At 31.6% G+C, this 16,393-nt stretch overlaps 1 protein-coding gene across 1 annotated transcript in view; it reads left to right on the plus strand.

Annotated features, from left to right (window-relative positions):
• Positions 1–501: 501 nt before the first annotated feature.
• Positions 502–16,393, plus strand: part of LOC148275707 (fatty acyl-CoA reductase wat-like) — a 96,881-nt gene continuing 80,989 nt past the window's right edge. The window contains exon 1 of the mRNA XM_088235309.1: positions 502–813. The gene's annotated coding sequence lies outside the window, so the exon portion shown is untranslated. The remainder of the gene's footprint in view (positions 814–16,393) is intronic.

Genomic DNA, 16,393 nt, shown 5'->3' on the forward strand with positions numbered 1-16,393 from the left:
TTACTAGAACGAAGAGATAGTCCGTGCTGTGAAAGAGGTTGGAAGAGCTCTCTCAGATAAACAGGCGAAGTGGGATTATTTAAAATATTGTGAAGAAGTGATATAATGTGAATGTTTCTTCTATGCCTGATACTGAGCCAGTGTAGTTGCGTGCGATACTCGGTTGTGTGGTCAAATTTGCGAAGATTAAAGATATAACGAATACAAATATTCTGCAATCGTTCTAACTTATCAAGCAATTAATACTACCAATCAACGTAATACTTCATTGTTGGTTATCATATCGGTCCAAGATATTCTTAATATTCTACGGTGGATCCACATTTCAAATTCTTCACGGCGGTTTATAATATTAACTTTTAGAGTCCAATGTGATTTAGCTGCTGGAAACCGCGCGGTAAAAAAAACGTTTTTTTCGATTTCTGATTCAGCCCGTTTTTCCTAGGCGCCCGGCTTATCCGATTCTCGTATATATAAGCGAACTCCCGATCCACTGCCATTGTCACTATCGACTTTACTATACTAGAATTCGCTTCGGAACAATTCATTATTCTCTGTACGCCGCGCCGTGCACTCGCGTCCGCGCGCTTTCTCCAAATATTCAAAAGACAGTTACTCCGCGTGCCACTTGCACCAATCGGCGCGTGCGTTCGATTTACAAACATTTCAGACATCTCAAAAGAAAACAAAAGCGAATCAATTTTTAAAAGTGAAAAATCGCGAGTTTTTTTAAGTTCCAGTTTAAAAAATAAATTAAAAAGCATTTTTGACGCGTAAAAAAAGTGGTTGGTTGATTTTTTACTGACATCAAATGTAAGTGAATTTTTCGTTTGTTTTTAATATTTCCTTTTAATTGAATCAAAATATTTTTTATTATTTGTTAATGGACATTATCCATGTATACAATTTATAGGCTTTAAATATTACAATAATAATTAAATGACTTTTCTTATAACCATTTTTTTTTCTTTTTTTACTATGTAAAGTTTCACTTTTTATTTTGTATGGCAGTATGCTTTTTACTGTTTCTACATGTATACAAAAAAGCGTTTTTTATTCTTTTAAATTTTTACTTACTATGTTTGTACTTACCTGTATATATTTTGTAAATGCCCCTTGGGCGTATGTAAATTAAATAAATAAATAAATAAAATAAAAAAATAATAGTTTAAAACATAAAAAATAAAAAAAAGAAGCATTGACAAACATAAATATAGAAATATAAAAAATAGACAGTTCACCCGTTTAGTTTTACGATGTCAGTAATTATGTATGTACTCGTATGTTTATTAATATATTTTTGTACCTTTTACATTATTTTAATACAAGTTTTTTCTTTTCTTATTCTTTAAATTTAAATTTATCTTGTTTTTATTAACTTTATTTTTATAACTGTAAATAAGTATATGTATTTTTATTTTATTTTCAACTTCTAAGTGCCTAACAATTAATTGCATTTATTTTGATACCGATAATGTACTTAATTTTACACCACTGTGGAATTTTTTTTTTACTGTTTTCACAATTTTCGTTCATATGTATTCCTATTTTCTGTATTGTATGTATGTCAAAACTGTTGTTTTTTTCCCAAATAAAAATAAATAAAATTAATGTAAACATAGGATTTTTAAGTCCTAGTAAAAAAAATTTTTTTTTTTATTATTTCATTATTATTGTAATATTTTATTTATTTTTTACGCGTGGAATGATGCGGAAGCGCTATTTGAATGTACGCTATTTTTCTTCTTTTTTTACATTATATTTAGTAATGTATAGAAAACTATAATTAGCCCATAATTTTGGTTTATTTGTAAATATTTATTTTTTGTTGTAATGGCTATTGTTTTCTTTAATAAATAAATAAACAAGGGGCATCAAGACAAGATATGGACTATTTAAATCCTTGTAAACTTAAACCAAAAAAGTCCAGATCTTGTCTTGAGTTAACAATACGACAAAGATGGTTGGTATATTGAAAGGTTGTTTTATTATTGATCAAAGGAACATTATTTTTTAAAGCTTTACTAATGTGAAATATTTACTATTAAATTCAAGCCCCCCCTTCATCACCTCCCCCTCTTTTTTCAACTTTTTCTCCCACAACATTAAATATTTTCATAACGTAATCAGCGCATGTTAGGGTTATTTATATACAAATGCATGCCGTGTTCGTTTATAGTGAGTTTTGCACGTTAGTTTAATTGGTGTCCTGACGGAGAGGCGGGTACGTCTCGAAACCGGTAGACATGTAAAAGTCGGTTAATGTTTGTATACAAATATTTAAAAGCATTAAGTAAAAAAATATTTCTTTCGTGCGGTAAAAATTAAGAGCGTAATTTCTCCAAAGTGTATGAATTATTTTTTTTTAATTAACCACTTTGAAACTTCACAGATCCTTGTGAACTAATCAATTACAGCGTTGTTAATTGTTGACAGATTTTCAGTACCATTTTTTCAATGTTTGGCGTATTTTGACAGCTATGGAGTTCTGCTTTTAAATGGCATCACGACTCACCTCACAAAATTCACAAACTATTGACAAACAAAAGGAAAAAAAATCGTTGTAAACTCAAACCAAAAAAGTCCAGATCTTGTCTTGAGTTAACAATACGACAAAGACGGGTCATTGGAGAATTATGGCCATAGTTTGTTCTATGCTGATCGATGAACAGTACTTCATTGTTTCTCAACCAACAGGTCGGAATATTGAATTTTACTTGTCCCAGTAATGATGGCACATCGATTATACCATTTAGTATGCCGAACATATATATGGAGTCAATATTAATTGTACGTTTTTGTAGACTAGAAATATTTGACATTGACTCTATATCAGCATAAGAATAATTACCTCTCTCTTGTACAAGCATCCAAGCTACTTTTCGAAGCAAGAATATTTTTTTTAAATTAAAAATTGTACACTAAATATAGCGTTTATGGATCATCGGTTGTGTGCATGTAAGGTGATCAGCCTTATGCTTCGGGTGCCCGTTCAAGAACATGAAATATTAGAATAAATAATAATAAAAAACTAACCATTTCATTAGTATACAGTGTGGATAAATACAAAAAAATAAATAAGGTACGAATGATTAAATGGCGAACTTATTGCCACTGGTAATTTCTTACAGCCTTACCAATAACATAAACAAAAATGAAAACTATTGATAAGCAGTATTATCTATTATTATTATTATGTCTCTATTTGGAACTAACACTGTATTCCTCCACTGTCATACTGGGAAATTAGAAAAAGGTGATTGTGCTGACCATGTGTATTTGATTGATCACAAACTGACAAAACTGCAGTGAGGGGTACAATGAAAGTTTTTAAAGTTTATTTGTTTTGTTATTTTCGCGGTTTGATTGTAAAGAAATATCAAATTTTCGCTTAATTAGTTTAAAAAAAAAACATTGATATTGATATGCGAAACTGAAGAAAGACTCAAGTCTTTATGAACAGTTTCGGGAAAGGGGTGGATTATTCCTACTCTTGACATGTCCATCTTCAAGTATTTGATGGACTTGCTCGTGCCATTTCTTGCTCGGCCTTCCTCGTTTTCTGCATCCATCAACATTCGCATCGTAGATCCTTTTAGCCGCTCTTTCGTTGTCCATTCGCTCTACATGTCCAAAGCAACGCAGAACCCCATTCTTGATTCTGTCGATAATGCATATCTCAGCCTTACACAGTTCACGGATCTCGACATTTGTGCAACTATCATACATCGTTTTGTCACACATTCGCCCGAAGGATCGCATTTCGACAGCATTTAACCTACTTTCATTTATACCAGTGGCGAATGGTGATTTTATTTACAGGTAAGCTATAAAAAAATCACATATTTATACCTACATAGAAGCTACATAATATAATGTAATTAATATATACTATAAATTTATATTTTTCTGTGGTTTTGTGTGATACAACAACTCTCGTCCATGAAATCAATTCAAACGACGTAACTTCGTGATATATTATATTATAACTGTATTACAAAATAAAGCCTTTAGAATCATTTTGAAAAAAAACAGATATACGAGGGTAAAGTCGATGGTAAATGAAATGAAATTATTAACATATAAACAAAGAATATTTTACAATACAATGATATTTGTTCATAAAATTATAAACTCTAATAAAAAAACAGAATTTTGGAAAAAAATTGATCGGAACCAGCATGAACACGATCACAATACTAGAGAAAAGAACAAAATTAGACTTCCATTTAGGAAAAAGGCAAAGTCACAAAATTCAATTTTATTTAAAGCAATTAAAAAGTATTACGAAATGGAAAAAAATATTTATAATGAAAAAAACATATCAAAATTTAAAATAATGGTCAAGACATATGAGATAAACAATTTATAAATTAAATACATTTGCAATGTTATTATTAGAACACACATAACAATATGTATGATATGTGTGCCCTATTTTAAGATTTAAATAAATAAATAAATATAGATATATTATCAATTACTTTAATTCATAACTCATTAAAAAATATCACGATGAATTCAGTAGATATTGGGTATTCTATTGAAATATCAACTGGCTGAATTGTTCTAGAAATTGATAGTGCTAAAAACGACCGCGTCGAGTGCCATATGTCCTGCAATATCACGCATGAAAGTAATTATTGTCTTATGTCAAAAGTACCATCTCAAAGAAACAAAGGCCCCAAGAAAAAATGTTTGAAATACTATTTTCCAAATCAAGAATCTTCAAATAATTTGTGTAATCTGCAAGTTTAATCTAAGAGAAAAAACCCGCACTCGGGTTAAGACATTCAAAATATAATATACTTATTTGTATGAAAAAATAAGCTGAAATAATCGGTTTGTTTCTTGACTCACCCCAAGCGCTGGGCGCGCTTTGTTAATATTAATATTTATATTAGGACAAAAATACAAACGGTGGAAATGATTTAAAAAAATAGTAATTATTTCTTTCTTTTTCTGTAAATAAAGTTACAGTAAAACATTATTATGGTTAGTCAAATATAATGGCAAGCTGCGCATAATCGCTTCTATACACGGTTCGCCCCTGATTTATACTATGGTTATTTACCGCGTTCTAAGCAAATCAAAAAATATATTAAAAAAACAGTAATCATTACATAAAAAAACATAGAAACATTAATTAAGGAAATAGACATAGTAAAAATACAGTGAGAGCCGTAGTAAAATACATAGTAAAAAGAACATCGTAAAAAAAGTAGTAGAAAACGTATTTGAAAACCCAGTAAAAATCGTAGTAAAAATAAAAATATAGTCAGAAACATAGTAAAAGACAAAGTAAAAAAATATGTACTCGTATGTGTAGCAAAAAACATATACATTTTATAAAACGTACTAAAATACCTTGTAAATAGAAAAAACATACTTAGTAAAGTAAGTACTGAAAAAAAATGTGTATTTCAAAAAACAATTATTTTATAAAACGTACTTAAATACCTTGTAAATAGAAAAAACATACTTAGTAAAGTAAGTACTGAAAACATTATCTCTAAAACATAAAATATTATTTAACATTATATAAAAATATCCGTTTTATGTAAAATATTTTTTTTTTATATTTAAGTTCAAAGTTCATTAATTCAATTACTCTTATTAAACGACCCTTTACTTATCTACTCTGTTTTTTTTACATATTTTACATAATAATTTAATTTAGTACGTACTGTTATTTGGCATATGATTTATTGCTACTATTCCTTATATTTCTTACTATAATTGAGTGAATTTCTAGAAAACATAACTCAATTATCATTTCAATTATGCTTATATATTTATATATATATTATTTTTCTTTTGATTTAAATCATGCTCTTATTTTGTGTTTTTTTTTTTTTAATACTACTATATTTTACTATTATTTTGTTGATTTTAATGATACGACTATTTTGTATATTTGATTATGTGTGATTCTTAATTTGTATAATTTATATTTTAAAAATTATTTCTGAATATCTTTTTTGCATTGTATTCTTTGGAATTTGATTATTTATTACATTTACCTTTTTTTCTAGATTGTGATTCTATGTCATTATAATTTGATCTAATTAATTTTACTATGTATTTTTATTGTTATTTATTGTGGCTTGACACGGGCATGCCCTAAAAAGACTTAATATGTTCATAAATATTTAATTTTGTAATTTTGAATGAATAAATAAATAAAAAATATATATATTTTTTTTTTGCACCACAACAGGCCAGGAGGCCTAATTACAGTGGTGAATTACATCACAGATCACCCGGGCTTGAGAAAAATCACATTTTCATTTTTGTGTTCTCACCGGGAATCAAACCCGGAACCTTCCGTGCGTGAGTCAAGCGTCTTGACCACTACACCACGGAGGCCGCTGCTGTTGTGTCAATCAATGTTTCCGCGTGCGCAATAAAATTTTAGAAAAATTAACAAATCGTTTTTTTTACCTAACATTTGTGTTATGGTTATATTCTTCGCGATCTGGCAATATTACATTACAAAAATGTGTTAACCCCGCAAAAGACGCTATATTTGCCAGCCGACAACCGACAAGTTTTGTTTATCACAAACGGCTGCTATTTTTTTTGTAATTCAGGGATTCACATTGGATATAAATTCCAAGGTATTTTTAACCTCTGTAGCTCAACCACAAATAACTTTCGACGTGCTAATAAGCGACGTGATAACGATTTCGCACCATGGTTGTTGATCGTATTCGCGATCACAATGCAACATCCGTGAACACCTAATATTGAATGTCAAAATATTTACTTTTCGCGACGTATAATCCTGCTGCGCAAACACATATTTGAATTTCACCGTTGTAAATATGGAAAATATTTCAAAACTGATTTTTTTATTTATTTGTTTATTATTAATTACGCTATTTATTGCATTAAGCCGGCGCGGCGGTTGGCAAGCCAAATGTCTAGAAGAGCAGTCGCCATAGTAATTGTAATTTAATTTTCACTTTTGTATTAGATACTCATTACCATTTTGCAAATGCAATATATTGTATTATTTTTTATAGTAAACGCCGATTTTTCGCCAGTGAACTGTATTTATTTACGAGGAAAACAAAAAACTAACCGGCACGACCGTTGACTTAGAGATTACACACGCGTTGGCTTATGACCGCGATAACTTAAGCATGTTCATTATTTAACTGTTTTGAGTATGTCCAATTGCTTGCAGACTGTCTGGATTCTCACAGAAGGAAAACATTTTTGAGAAGGGAATATGGGAGTCTAGGCATTTACAGGGCTTATGACCTGTCATTGGCTAGTTTAAGTGGCCATTTTACACTGTGTGACATTCACTATTCTGCCTATGTTCGAACATCCACGTTTCCTCAACTCTTCCAAGTCACAAAACTCAATTTTATTTAAAGCAATTAAAAAGTATTACGAAATGGAAAAAAATATTTATGAAGAAAAAAACATATCAAAATTTAAAATAATGGTCAAGACATATGTGATAAACAATTTATAAATTAAATATATTTGCAATGTTATTATTAGAACACACATAACAATATGTATGATATGTGTGCCCTACTTTAAGATTTAAATAATATTTAAAAAAAAAAAAAACGCCCATCTTTATATCTATATTTGTTTATTTAAAAAATAAACGGTTGGCGTCGCAGAAACTTATTTTTCATTCAGGCTGAGAAACTTGAAAATTAGAAACTACTGCTGTAAATAATGAACACGCGTCATTCCGTGTGACGCGTCGCCATAACTGCCATATGTATCAAAATTATATGACGTCCAAACTTGAAATCGCCATAAAGTCCCATAACATTATTCTGCTAATTCCACCCATGAATACATATTTATAATATTTCTTATTCACAAATATTATTTAATCATGTTGATTTTTTTACATCAACAAATAGTCACGTAGACAAATATGTTAGAAACACATTTCACATAAAAAAAATATAAAAAGATCTTAAAATACTAATATTGTGCGTTTGTTATTTATTTATTTATTTAAATGTATCTACATTCGCACCACTGCCAATTACAATGTACATAAATTATCAACTCAAAAACTGAAACCAATATAAACTGAAAACTGAAAAATCAACATATTACAACAGAGATGAAGAATATTTGAGATAAGGTAATTTAGAAGTCTTGGTATCTACAGGGCTTATGACCTGTCAATGGCTGGTTAAGTGGCCACTTTACACACTGTGTAACATTCACCACTCTGCCTATATTTGATTTTTTACGTTTTTTTACTACATTTTTACTATGTTTTTACTACATTTTTACTATGTTTTTACTACAATTTTACTATGTTTTTACTACATTTTTACTGTGTTTTTACTACATTTTTTTACCATGTTTTTACTCCATTTTTTACTTTGTTTTTCACTTTGTCCTGTATCTTTATAACTGTTTCTATATATTGATTACTGTTGTTTATATTTTTTTGGCTGTCTTAGAACGGGGTAAATAACCCTAGTTAGACAGTCAAAGTATCTTTGCATAAATTATAATTTTGTGTATGTAATCTAATGATAATAAATAAATAAAATAAATAAATGACGTTTTTATCCTCCCATCATAATTGAGGCCCTGGTGCCATTTCACACACAGAACTTACTATATTCTTCACCCGCCTGGACCAATGTCCAATACGATACTTTTTTATAGACATTACTCGCCAAATAAATAACATAACTATTTATTTTATCTCTGTGTGGCAAGTCAAATAGCCAATTCCCGGGAAACATCCTTACTTGCAAGATGAGTTAACACGTTTACATTGTCCGTGGGTACGACCTATGACGCGCCGCCACCTGCGGTCAGCATTAAGGAACGATTGATATGGGTCGGAAGAGTGAAACAGTCACCGTTCTGACCCGCATCGATAAAGGTTTCGGCTCTTTTACTTCACAAGAGGCAACAGATTTATTTATTTATTAATGGACACTGTCCATGTATACAATTTATAGGTTTTAAATAAAACAATATGACAGAAAAGTTCTTGACGAAAAACCAGAAGCTTTTTTGCGCTTTTGTTGATTTGCAAAAAGCATTTGATCGAGTTGATAGGAAAAAATTATGGATGGTTCTATCGGAGTATGGAGTGAGTGACAACCTTGTCCGCGCTATTGCTTCTTTGTACAAAGATAGTGTAGCGTGTGTAAGGGTAAATGGGTCATTAACTTCCTGGTTTGACATCCCTAAAGGAGTCAAACAGGGATGTGTAATGTCACCGTGGTTATTCAACATATACATGGATAAATGTATGAAAGAATTGAAAAGTATGGATGTGGGAGCGAAAATGAGTAATCTAACTGTCAGTTGCCTTCTGTACGCCGATGACGCAGTCCTCCTAGCTGACAGCGAAGAGGAACTGCAATCCTTGGTTACAAAGGTTTACGAAGTGTGCAAGGAGAGTGATTTGCTAATGAATGTGCAAAAGTCGAACGTCATGGTCTTTGAAAGAAATGTAACTATGACTGAATGTAAGATTGTAGTAAATGGAGATAGTTTGAAACAGGTCGAGAAATTTGTACATCTGGGTAGTATGTTTACTAGAGATGGAAATATGGACAAGGATATTGAAAGGAGGGTTAGTGCCGGTAACAGAGTTAATGGTGCCTTAAAGTCTGTCGTAGCAAATAAGTGTCTATCGCAAGAGGCTAAATTAGCAGTTCATAATGGAGTTCTGGTACCAACCCTAATGTATGGAAGCGAAGCATGGAGTTGGAAAAAAAGGGACGAAAGTAGGCTGAATGCTGTTGAAATGCGATCCCTCAGGCGAATGTGCGGAAAAACAATGTATGATAGGTGCCCTAATGTCGAAATTAGAGCAGAATGTAAGGCTGAGTTAAGCATTATCGACAAAATTAAGAAAGGTCTTTTGCGATGGTTCGGTCATGTGGAGCGAATGAATGATGAAAGAACGGCTAAAAAGATTTATGATGCGAATGTGTCTGGTTGTAGAAGTCGAGGAAGGCCGAGAAAGACATGGCATGATCAAGTACAACAAATTCTTGAAAGTGGTCATGTGAAAAGTCGGAATAATCGACGTGCGTGCATGAGAAGATGTATGAATGTGAAGGAAGCAAAGGAAGTGTGCCAGGACAGAGTGGTGTGGCGTTATATCCTCTCTGCCTACCCCTCCGGGGAAATGGCGTGATGGTTAGTTAGTTAGTTAGTTAGTTAGTTAGTTAAATAAAACAATAAAAGAATAAACACTAATAATGAGTAAACGCTTTAATAATCCAAAGGCCCTAATTTCATTATATTATACATTTGTCAGAAGCCATTTGGAATACGCATCTCAGATATGGAATCCCCAGTATGCCATTTATATAAGTAGAATAGAAAATATTCAAAACAAATTTATAAAGTACCTTAAACACAAAACCGGTATTTCTTATGTATCTACTCTCACTGCCTCCACCTTCCATGGAATCATTTCTCTACAATACCGCAGAGTGTGTGCGGACTGAGTTGAATCCAGTCCTTGTCTGTAAAAATTTGGACAAACTCAAAATATTGTTGATAAATTACCTGGTCCATGAAGAAGTATAGAAATTGAAAAAATAATATTTTCAGGCGTTGCCTTGTATGTAGGTGAAATAATTCAATCACACGAATCTCACCCGCATAAATAAAGGTTTCAGCTCTTTAACTTCACAAACATCAACAGATGAAAGAATTGAAGGAATATAGATGTTCAAATAAAGGCAGAATGGTGAATGTTACACAGTGTGTAAAGTGGCCACTTAAACCAGCCATTGACCGGTCATAAGCCCTGTAGATGCCTAGACTTCTATATTACCTTGTCTTAAAAGTTCTTCATCTCTGTTGTAGTATGTTAATTATTCCTTAACTTTGTAATTTTTTTTATATTCATTTATTTGACAATTGTAGCCTGCATTACTTATGGGTTGTTCCCCACACATCAGGTATTGCAAACTGTAGACATAAGTTAATAAAAATCAATTAATAGAAAGCAAAAAGCTGCTTAACTGCTTATATGTATACGAAAAAAATTATTCACATTATCCGTAGAAGCATTTTAAAAGTATTTTTTGTAAATGCCTTTTGGGCGTTAATGAACAAAATAAATAAATATCTTTTTTTTCGAACGTTCTGCGCATTAGAACATACACTAAATATTCAAATATGTCAAATACGCATCGTAAAACGAAAAATGGTGGATAGAGAAACGGTCGATGCGATCAATTTTTGTATGTTTTATATGAAATTATTTCGGAGTAGGAAGAACACATTCGGGAAAACGATTATTCGAGGAACGATAGATAGAGGTTTTACTGTATTTTTTTTGGATTGCCGCGCCGCCGACGGTTTTAGCTCGTCCCATATAAAACTGGCGCGATGGTAAACAAATAATACATATTTGTAATTACATTCAAAGTCTCAACTTTGCAGAACATAGCATACTCATATTAATAATAAACTCAACCTTTAGGATATAAATCACAGAAATATATAATGGCGGATGACAGAATACGTATTTAAAAGATAATAAATTTTACAATGTTTGAGTATGTCCAAATGCTTGCAGACTGGCTGGATTTCCTCCCTAGAGAGTTATTCACATTTAAATTTATTGCAACAGAGAGAAAAAACATTGTTGAGAAGAGAATATGGAAGTCTAGACATTTACAGGGCTTTCGACCTGTCATTGGCTGGTTTAAGTGGCCATTTTATACACTGTGTGACATTCACTATTCTGCCCATGTTTGAACATCCACATTTCCTCAACTTTTGTGAAGTAAATGAGCTGAAACCTCTATCATGCGGGTGAGATTCATCCGGCTCTCTGTTGCAATAAATTTAAATATGAATTTTTATCAAACAAAGAAAACATAGATAAACTAACTGTATTACAAAATAAAGCCTTTAGAATCATTTTGAAAAAAAACAGATATACGAGGGTAAAGTCGATGGTAAATGAAATGAAATTATTAACATATAAACAAAGAATATTTTACAATACAATGATATTTGTTCATAAAATTATAAACTCTAATAAAAAAACAGAATTTTGGAAAAAAATTGATCGGAACCAGCATGAACACGATCACAATACTAGAGAAAAGAACAAAATTAGACTTCCATTTAGGAAAAAGGCAAAGTCACAAAATTCCATTTTATTTAAAGCAATTAAAAAGTATTACGAAATGGAAAAAAATATTTATGAAGAAAAAAACATATCAAAATTTAAAATAATGGTCAAGACATATGTGATAAACAATTTATGAATTAAATATATTTTTAATGTTATTATTAGAACACACATAACAATATGTATGATATGTGTGCCCTACTTTAAGATTTAAATAAAAAATAAAAAAATATTTTAAAAAATAACTCCCTAGGGAGGAAATCCAGCCAGTCTGCAAGCATTTGGACATACTCAAGCATTGTTGAATTAACTACCTGGCAAAAGAAGAAGTATAAAAATCGGAAAATTGTTTTCAGGTGTTGCCTAGTAGGTGATTTAATTCAGCCGGATGAATCTCACCTGCATGATAACGGTTTCAGCTCTTTTACTTCACAAAAGTCAACAGATGGAAGAGTTGAGGAAACGTGGATGTTCGAACATAGGCAGAATAGTGAATGTCACACAGTGTGTAAAATGGCCACTTAAACTAGCCAATGACAGGTCATTAGCCCTGTAAATGCCTAGACTTCCATATTCCCTTCTCAACAATGTTTTCCCTCTCTGTAGCGATAAATTTAGATAGTAATTTTTCTTATTGTTAAAAAAGCCCAGCCGTTATCCAGCAGGACCAGGGCTGGTATTCCGAACGCAATTATAGCGCGGTATGGCGCGCTTTTACGTGCTAAATAAGCGTTATAGCGTATTTAGTACGAAAAATAAATATTTTATTTTAGTTTTTGAGGCAGTTCTATATTTACAATGTCGACCTGCTGACCGCGCGTGTCGGAAATATTATTTATTTTATTTTTTTGTTTTGTTTTGTACACTATTTTGTAAAAAGGACCTTAAATATAATAAATACAGGCACTAATAAAATAAAATACAACTAAACAAAATTAAGGCTGGACAAAAAAAAATACTACCTCAAGACAAGGTCTATCTTAGTGATTTTTAAATGGCGCAAAAAATATAGTTTAGACATTGCTGGCAATAGATTTCTCGCAGCTTCAAAGGTTTAGTCTTGAAATCGTTGGGACTTCTTCTTGATCCGACTCAAGAGAACCACGCGCCGACCATGCTCTAGGACCCGTTTCGTCTGCTTTAAGATCTGTGAGATTGTTAGGACGATTAAGGTCTTTGCAAAGGATTGTTTCTACTGTTGGTATTAGGAAGTAATTTCGCCTGAGTTCGATAGGGATCATGTTAGGATCTGAGTTAGGATTTTGCCGGTAGTGTCTTGATAATTTGATGTTCCTCTGTGATTTGGTATAGATACGTATTGTTTTTCTTCTGTTGATTGAGTGCATGTTGTATAGGGCAAATTATTCTAATGTTTCCTTTATATATTTGGGTTTCGTGTAGTTTGATTGATTTGTTTGTATTACCACGTTCTTCTTCCTTTCCGAGGCGGGATCTGGAGCGTGCGGCCGCGGTCTCAATTTGGAACTAACACTGTATTCCTCCACTGTCATACTGGGAAATTACAAAAGGGTGATTGTGGTGACCATGTGTATTTGATTGATCACAAACTGACAATACTGCAGTGAGGGGTACAATGAAAGTTTTTAAAGTATATTTGTTTTGTTTTTATCGCGGTTTGATTGTAAAGAAATATTAAATTTTCGCATAATTAGTTTAAAAAAATTTAAATTGATATTGATATGCGAAACTGAAGAAAGACTCAAGTCTTTATGAACAGTTTCGGGAAAGGGGTGGATGCTTTCATTGATCCGAGTGTCAAATGTTCAGCTAAATTCTCGGAAGACATTGACCTAAAACAATTGGCAAAAACCGCAGCGTACGAGGATAGTGACATTGAATGTTGCAATCCGGACAAATATCAAAATATACATGCGATCGAGGGTGTTAACTTAACCTAGAATATTATTTCATTAAGTGATTATATTTCTCAGTAGTGTTGCAATGGACAACCTTGAATTTCATTCAAGAGTGAGGATATGCGGCAAAGAGCGGCTTGAAAATACTGCCTTCATGAGCAAAAAGGCAGTTATTAGCAAACGTCATATTTTGAGTTATGACGCGTTTTAGCATTTATCAACTTATTTTATTTATTTATTCACATACATTAGTTTACTGTACATTGTTTGAGGCATAAGTCTCAACTCCATGGCAGGGGCGAACCGTGTATAGAAGCGATTATGCGCAGCTTATCATTATATTTGACTAACCATAATAATGTTTTATGTGTATGTTTGGAAAATACTGCCTTCATGAGCAAAAAGGCAGTTATTAGCAAACGTCATATTTTGAGTTATGACGCGTTTTAGCATTTATCAACTTATTTTTTTTATTGATTCACATACATTAGTTTACTGTACATTGTTTGAGACATAAGTCTCAACTCCATGGCAGGGGCGAACCGTGTATAGAAGCGATTATGCGCAGCTTACTTTGACAAACCATAATAATGTTATATTGTAACATTATTTACAGAAAAACAAATAAATAATTAACATTCATTTTAAAACATTTCTACCGTTTGTATTTTTATCCTAATATAAATATTAATTTTAATAAAGCGCGCCCAGCGCCTGCGGTGAGCCAAGAAACTAGCCGATTATTCCAGATTATTTTTTCATACATTTTCTCTACAATACCGCCGAGTGTGTGCGGACCAACTACAGCTTTACAAAATTATGACAGGAATAGTAGACTGTACATAACTACTTAATTAATGACAAGACATGTGCCAGCCAGGATTTGTAGACGGTACCACCTGTTTTTTTCGTAGGACTTTTTCAGTGTACAATACAAAATTTAATGATATAGATTACACAAACATCACTCTGTCATATACATTTTAATAAAACGCGCCCAGCGCCTGCGGCGAGCCAAGAAACAAGCCGATTATTCCAGCTTATTTTTTCATACAAATAAGTATATTATATTTTGAATGTATTAACCCCAGTGCGGGTTTTTTCTCCTAGATTAAACTTGCAGATTACACAAATTATTGTAGATTCTTGATTTGGAAAACAGTATTTCAAGCATTGTTTCTTAAGGAGTATTTTTCTTTGAGATGGTACTTTTGACATAAGACCATAATTACGTTCATGCGTCATATTGCAGGACATAAAGCGCTCCACGCGGTCGTTTTTAGCACTATTAATTACTAGAACAATTCGGTTAGTTGACATTTCAATTGAATACCCAATATCTACTGAATTCATAATGGTGTTTTCTTCTTTATTTTTTATGAATTATATGTTAAAGAGAGACAAACCTTAAGGCGAGGAAAGTACATTATATTGTCTTTACCTTCGGGTTATTTTCTGCATTTGAAATTAGAATGTACTTTCCTCACCTTAAGTTTTGTCTCTGCATACGGGTATAAATGTCTTTCTTCGGATTCACTCATCCAAGCATGCAATTTTTTTTTTCATTACGAATTTATTATATTTCGTCCTTTATTAACCAAATTCAGCCAGGAAAAGTGCCCAACGCACTCCTTCGCAAAAATCAACCGCCACGACAAAACAAAATACTTTATGTTAAAAGTAATAACTACTTTTTAACTATTAATGTTATTTTATTTTATTTTATTATTAATAAAACATATAACACAAAAAGTACATATTATACTCCCAGGAGTTATTAAACAAACTCATTTGGGACCGTACAAAAGAAAATCATTTTTTTTGACCATACATAATTGTAATTATAATTTTGGAAAAAAATTGATCGTCACCAGCATGAACACGATCACAATACTAGAGAAAAGAACAAAATTAGACCTCCATTTAGGAAAAAGGCAAAGTCACAAAATTCCATTTTATTTAAAGCAATTAAAAAGTATTACGAAATGGAAAAAAACATTTATGAAGAAAAAAACATATCAAAATGTAAAATAATGGTCAAGACATATGTGATAAACAATTTATAAATTAAATATATTTGTAATTATTGTATTAGAACACACATAACAATATGTATGATATGTGTGCCCTACTTTAAGATTTAAATTTTTTTTAAATTAAAAAAAATATATATATTTTAACACTTTGAGCACCGGCCGAATACACAAAAATTTACCCTGTGCCCGGCCCATTTTTGTGAAATTTCACACTTTCTGAAGGGTTTCTTAAAAGTGTCATAATTATGGAAATGCTGAGTTAAATCAATTAAAACCTCTCACATTTCTTTGAAACAATTTAATAAGTCATTTTTAAATTATAGTTTTGCCAAAATTGGCCTTTATGAAGAGCCACA

Source organism: Micrasema longulum, unplaced genomic scaffold, assembly GCF_059751315.1.
Source record: "Micrasema longulum isolate JH-2025_06_02 unplaced genomic scaffold, ASM5975131v1 h1tg001358l, whole genome shotgun sequence".
In the NCBI taxonomy this organism is placed as follows: domain Eukaryota; kingdom Metazoa; phylum Arthropoda; class Insecta; order Trichoptera; family Brachycentridae; genus Micrasema; species Micrasema longulum.